The following is a 5,766-nucleotide window of genomic DNA, read 5'->3' on the forward strand; positions in this document are numbered from 1 at the left end:
TGCGCGGTGCGCACATGTGTGTGTGTGTGTGTGTGCATTTGTGTGTGTGTGTTTTGTATGCCTGCACTAAATGGTGTGACTGTGCACTTTTATTAGGGGTCACGGGGTAAAGGGTGCCAACTATACTGAGAGACACACGCACGCACACACACACACACACACGCACACACACACACACACACACACACAGACTAAAAGCGGCCTCCTGCCGTCACCAACAAACACATGCTCACCTGTCCTTGCGTCTGTCCCGTCACATGACGCGACGTGACGTCTGTCAGTCAGTCAGCGGTGCGTCCACCATGTGGGTTCATATAGCGACGTGGAGCGGCTCCAGGAATGGATCTATTCTAAGTCGCTGGTGGTGGTGTTGCTCTAGTGCCACCTTTTCTGGATCACCACCACGGTCCACTTGAACATCTCCAACAGCGGTTGCTGCATCTTTAGAGTTTGTTTAATTTGACCCATCAAGACCTGAAGCTTTTAAACACCATCATTTTAAACTGTAGCTGTTGAAAAGTGGCAGATCTACAAGCTCATATGGTGCAGCGATACGAGCTTGTAGATCTGCTATTTTTGAAAAATAGTGAAAACGTATCACCAACAATTTGTTTTTGTTTTGTTTACTGTACATTATTGTTTAATATTAATATTATATAATCATTAAAATCTTAGGCCCACCAGTGGGCCCCGGGCCACAGGTCAGTAAAACGCTGATCCGAGTGTTTAGTTGGAATGGAGTGTGGGGGTGTGTGGGGGTCCAGTGTTTAGTTGGAATGGAGTGTGGGGGTGTGTGGGGGTCCAGTGTTTAGTTGGAGTGGGGTGTGGGGGTGTGTGGGTGTGTGGGGGTCCAGTGTTTAGTTGGAGTGGGGTGTGGGGGTGTGTGGGGGTCCACTGTTTAGTTGGAGTGGGGTGTGTGGGGGTGTGTGGGGGTCCACTGTTTAGTTGGAGTGGGGTGTGGGGGTGTGGGGGTGTGTGGGGGTCCAGTGTTTAGTTGGAGTGGGGTGTGGGGGTGTGGGGGTCCTAGTTAAAGCCTCGCCCACAAAGCCTGCACTGTTGAGGGTGGAAATGTGCTTCTGGGTATTGAAACTGCGGGTGGGGATGTGGAGGGAGTGAGGCTATAGGCGGTTGCTGCCACTTTTTTACCGAAGATGACCGCCAGCCTTGGGTTGTTAACTGTGTGACTTTCACAGACTGCGTGCGTGCGTGCGTGCACATGCTCTCTGGGGGGATTTACCGGGAGTTCTCCGTATAGTTTTGTGTGTGTGTATGTGTGTGTTTGTGTGTGCGTGTGTGTGCGTGTGTGTGCGTGTGTGAGGGGTTCTTTCCCCGCATACCACTATTATGGTTATAGTTGAGAGAAGGAGGCTGGTTTGGCAACGTGTTTGTTTTCACGTTGCGCGCCAAGCGCAGCGTGCCGCAAAGCCCTTATTCAGCTAGTTTTTTTGTGTCTCGTCGTGCTTTGAAAAAATACATACTGACCTTGCCTTCTCTCCACCCCCCCCTCTCTCTCTCTCTCTGTCCAGGTTCATTAACGCGAGGAGGAGAATAGTGCAGCCAATGATTGACCAGTCCAACCGTGCAGGCAAGTCCCCTATAGTTACTGTATTCAAGTCGCGCAGGCGAAAGCCCCTCATCACTGTCCTCAATGCACCTGGAGACCCCCTGGCTGGTAAATACGGGCCTGAACCTCAAACCAACCAACTAGTCCAGTGGTTTTCAACCTTTTACATATCAAGGTCCATTATTTATTCGGCATTTGAGCCACGGACAACCACTGATGTGGTACCATCCATAATAGAGATAATAGGCAAACGTTGATCAAAAATAAAAGTAAATCTACGTTCTCTAATTGTGTAGACTTCTTGTAAATTAACAATCATTTTACTCTAGCGCGCATAAAATGAGATCTATCCTTTTAGTTACCAACTCCATAATTTAGCTGGGGACCACCTGGAACCCCCTCAAGGACCACTGGTGGTCCCCAGACCACTGGTTGAAAAGCACTGGACTAGTTGGATGATGATGACCCCAATTACCAACATTGACTAAAAAAAACAAAACAAAATAAATCCAAATTAACTGCAAGCACTAATTGATGTTAACGTGGTCTTTCTTTGGGGTGAGAAAAACAATGTATGACTTAAAAAATAATAACGTAATATAATGACATCATAATAATGATTTGGCTGAAAATGGCATTGAATGGCGAATGGATTTTCTTTTTTTCCTTTCTTTTCCCCATGTAAACAAAACTAGTTGTGTTCGCAACCCCCTCCCTTATGCTGCCTCAACACCTGGCACAAAAAAAACAGAAGAACTTTTTTGTTTTGTTTGTCTCTGTTGGGGTAGAGGAGGGGGCTCTTGTTTGGCTTTGTGGCTCCAGACCCCCTTTTTTATTTATTTTTTACCTCTCTCACCCTCTGCCCCTGCCCCTCCGGCCTCTCATTTGACTCTGTGTGTTGGAGCGAGCAGGTTGCGGAGGGGCAGGGGGGTAATGGTCCCTCCCCCTGTTCCAGTGCATGGCTTGGTTTTGGGCCCGCTGTAAACTTTATTACCTGTAATAGGGGTCAAGGGTCAGGCTGGTATTAGGGGCGCAGTAAAGTTCAAAGCCACTCCGCAGGGCCGAGGCCCTAGTTTTTTGGCCTGAGCGACCCCCCCTCTCTCTCTCTCTCTCTCTCTCCCTCCCTCCCTCCCTCTCTCTCTCTCTCTCTCTGAACAGCCAGTATCAGAGGAGGTAAGTGGAATCCTATGAGAGAGCAGAACAATAGGGGTGAAGGGAGGGTGAAGAGACATGGAGTCCTATCGGGTTTCCCGCTGGTCCACTTGTACACAGTCAAGTCCTCAGTGTGCGCACACATCCACGTGTAACTCTGAGAGTGTACCTGTAACATTTTGGTTATAATTAGCTGCTGCTAGGCTCAGGCCAGTGGTTAGTGGCCGCGGCATTTAGGCGAGGTCAGATTCTGAGGTGAGCCGGCTTCAAGTGACTCGCCTCATTGATGATCTCTGAGACTAGATAAGTGACAGTAACTACATTAATAGACAGTAACTTATAAATAAATTATAATGAATACTTTAGATTAATAGATCAAATTTTTTTTATTTATGTCAAACACGCGCAGATGTGTTATGCAAGTGTAAAGGCCTTTACACAGCGGAGACGTCGTTCATACAGGCTGAGGCCTCACTAAACAAACAATACAAATTGCATTGCTTTTTTCACCTTATTTATTTGTTCTGTGTGAATGTAGGCTACTCATGATAAAAAATATATATAATAATATATTCAAAAATATATATTCAAACGATTGAAAACTTCATGAAATGCACAAGCTTCCATCTGCTATTCTTGCTATTAGTCATACAAGAAAGTCGCACGCACACACGCACGCACGCACGCACACACACACACACACACACACACACACACACACACACACACACACACACACACACACTTAAATGAAAGCACTCTAAAAGGCATTAAACCCATCCAGCTAGGGGTCTGACAGCACAGCGCCAGGTGGACAGACCAGTATAGGGACATCATACTGTACATACTGTACTGTACTGTACTGTAGTGTATACTGTACTGTAACGGGCTTCTCTGTGCGTGCACCGTCCGCCAGATGATCCCACTTCGGCCACACTGAGCCTTAATTAAAAGCACTAATTGACCACCCCCTCCTCCTCCTCCTCCCCCTCCTCCTTCCAACAGTAAGTCAAGGAGCCCCCTACAACCCAGATGGCCAGCCAATGGGGGGGTTCGTCATGGACGGTCAGCAGCACATGGGAATCAGACCACCTGGTAGGTTCTTCCTCCTCCTCTTCTGCGTGTCTGTGCGCATGTGCATGCACGTGTGTGTGTGTGTGTGTGTTGTGAGGTTGTAGTCCCTCCCTATAACATTTCTTATTTGTTGATGACATTGTCAGTATATTTAGTCTTACGGTTTTAGTCGGCGTAGCTTAGTTTTTATTTAGTTTTCCTCAGTGAAAAAAGGTAGTCGACATTTTTCGTCATCAGTCGTAGAAAGTGCGTGTGTGCACTCACAGGCAGATGCAAAAGATACAAAGATGCAAAGCTACATCGCCTACTTGTAGCTTTGTATCATTATAGCTGAAGTTGAAACCAGCTCATCTTCTTTGTAGCTTTTGCAGCAGCTACAAACGTCGGATGCATCTTTGTATCTTCACAGCGCTGGCTTCCATTGACAATGAATGGTAGACTGTATCTTTGCATCTGCCCGTGTGAATGCGCCATATCGCTGCCTCCGCTCTTTCTCCGTGTTCTTTTCTCACGTCTCGTCTCGTCTCTCTCACTTTCCGTCCCATTCTCTTTGGTCCAGCTCTCCCTTTCTCCTCCCCAAACACCCCCCCCCCCTCCCCCTCTCTCGTTTCCTCTCATCTCTGTGTCTGTTTTTCTCCACACCCTGCAGACCACGTCTTTTCCCACAAGCACCACTCAGCTGTAGTTAACTATAATCTGCACTGTATGTGCAGACCCAGACACGCAAGCACACATTACACATGCACACACGCACACACGCACACACACACACACACACACACGCACGCACTCACACGCACGCACGCACGCACGCACGCACACACACACACACACACACACACACACACACACACACACACCACATCCTTGACACACAGACTTTAGAACAGGTGCGGTCAATCACATTGATTTCACAACCACCTTTTTTCCTCTGTCTGTCTGTCTGTCTGTCTGTCCGTGTCCTTCCACCTCTCTCTGTCGGTATCCCTCTCTCACGCCATCAGACGTTAATCCCAGAGTTTTGTCGTTAAGCTCCTCTCCTATTCGCTGTTCGTCTCTCTCGTTCTCTAACCCTATATCTCGCCCTCTGCTCTCTGTCAGCATGTTTGGCTAAACTGCCGCCAGGCTACTTCTAAGCCTCTCTGCCCAGAGTTAAGCCAACAAGGCTTCTTGCTATGTTGTCTGTTAACTTGGCTTCTGAGAAATAAAAAGTGCATTTTTATTCATGTTTTTTTGCGTACTGTTTGCGTTGCCCTATAATGCAGTAGGTTTCCAAACTTTTTAACCCGTGACCCACAATAGAAATGAGATATTCGCCCGGGACAAATCTACAAGCTTGTAGAACTTGTAGGTCTGCTATTTGTGTTTTCACTACTCACTACTCTAATTTATGGAATTTCTTAGCTTTTAACCATTACTTTAGCTAATGAAAAATAGCAGAGCTACAAGTTCATAGCGAGCTTATATATCTGCTATTTTTAAAAACTTGTGAAAATGTGTGCAAATCTTTGAATATATTCTTTCACAGCAAGGTTTTTTAACTCAAATCTTTGCTTCTGGGGGACCCTGGAACAACATATTTTCAGATGAGGGTCCACGGCCAAATGCAGATGCTGCTGTGGGTCCTTGACATGAAATAGTTTGAGAACCACTGACATAGAAACATAGTTTTTTCAGAAAACTGTCATGATTATTTAGAAGACATTTGTAGAATCTGGTCTCAGGTCTGTTGTGTGTGTGTGTGTGGTGTGTCACTGTCCCACAGGTCCTATGGGTGGCATGGGGATGAACATGGGGATGGAAGGTCAGTGGCACTACATGTAGCCTCACACCAGCCCGACCAATCGCAACGCAGACGACCATGTGAGTTCTCAGCCTCCGTCCCACAGGGACTGCATGACCTTTAAGGTTGCATTCAAAACACTGCTGTCTGTCTGTCTGTCTGTCTGTCTGTCTGTCTGTCTGTGCCTGCCTGC

General features: G+C 47.0%; 1 long non-coding RNA gene across 1 annotated transcript in view; it reads left to right on the forward strand.

Annotated features, from left to right (window-relative positions):
* The first annotated feature begins 1,525 nt into the window (after window positions 1-1,525).
* Window positions 1,526-5,766, forward strand: part of LOC310865648 — a 15,141-nt gene continuing 10,900 nt past the window's right edge. Inside the window, exons 1-3 of the long non-coding RNA XR_014569846.1 lie at window positions 1,526-1,589; window positions 3,726-3,811; window positions 5,556-5,653. This is a non-coding gene — a long non-coding RNA (uncharacterized lncRNA). The remainder of the gene's footprint in view (window positions 1,590-3,725; window positions 3,812-5,555; window positions 5,654-5,766) is intronic.

The sequence above is a fragment of the Protomyctophum parallelum genome (assembly GCF_964188405.1).
Source record: "Protomyctophum parallelum genome assembly, chromosome: 10".
Classification (NCBI taxonomy): domain Eukaryota; kingdom Metazoa; phylum Chordata; class Actinopteri; order Myctophiformes; family Myctophidae; genus Protomyctophum; species Protomyctophum parallelum.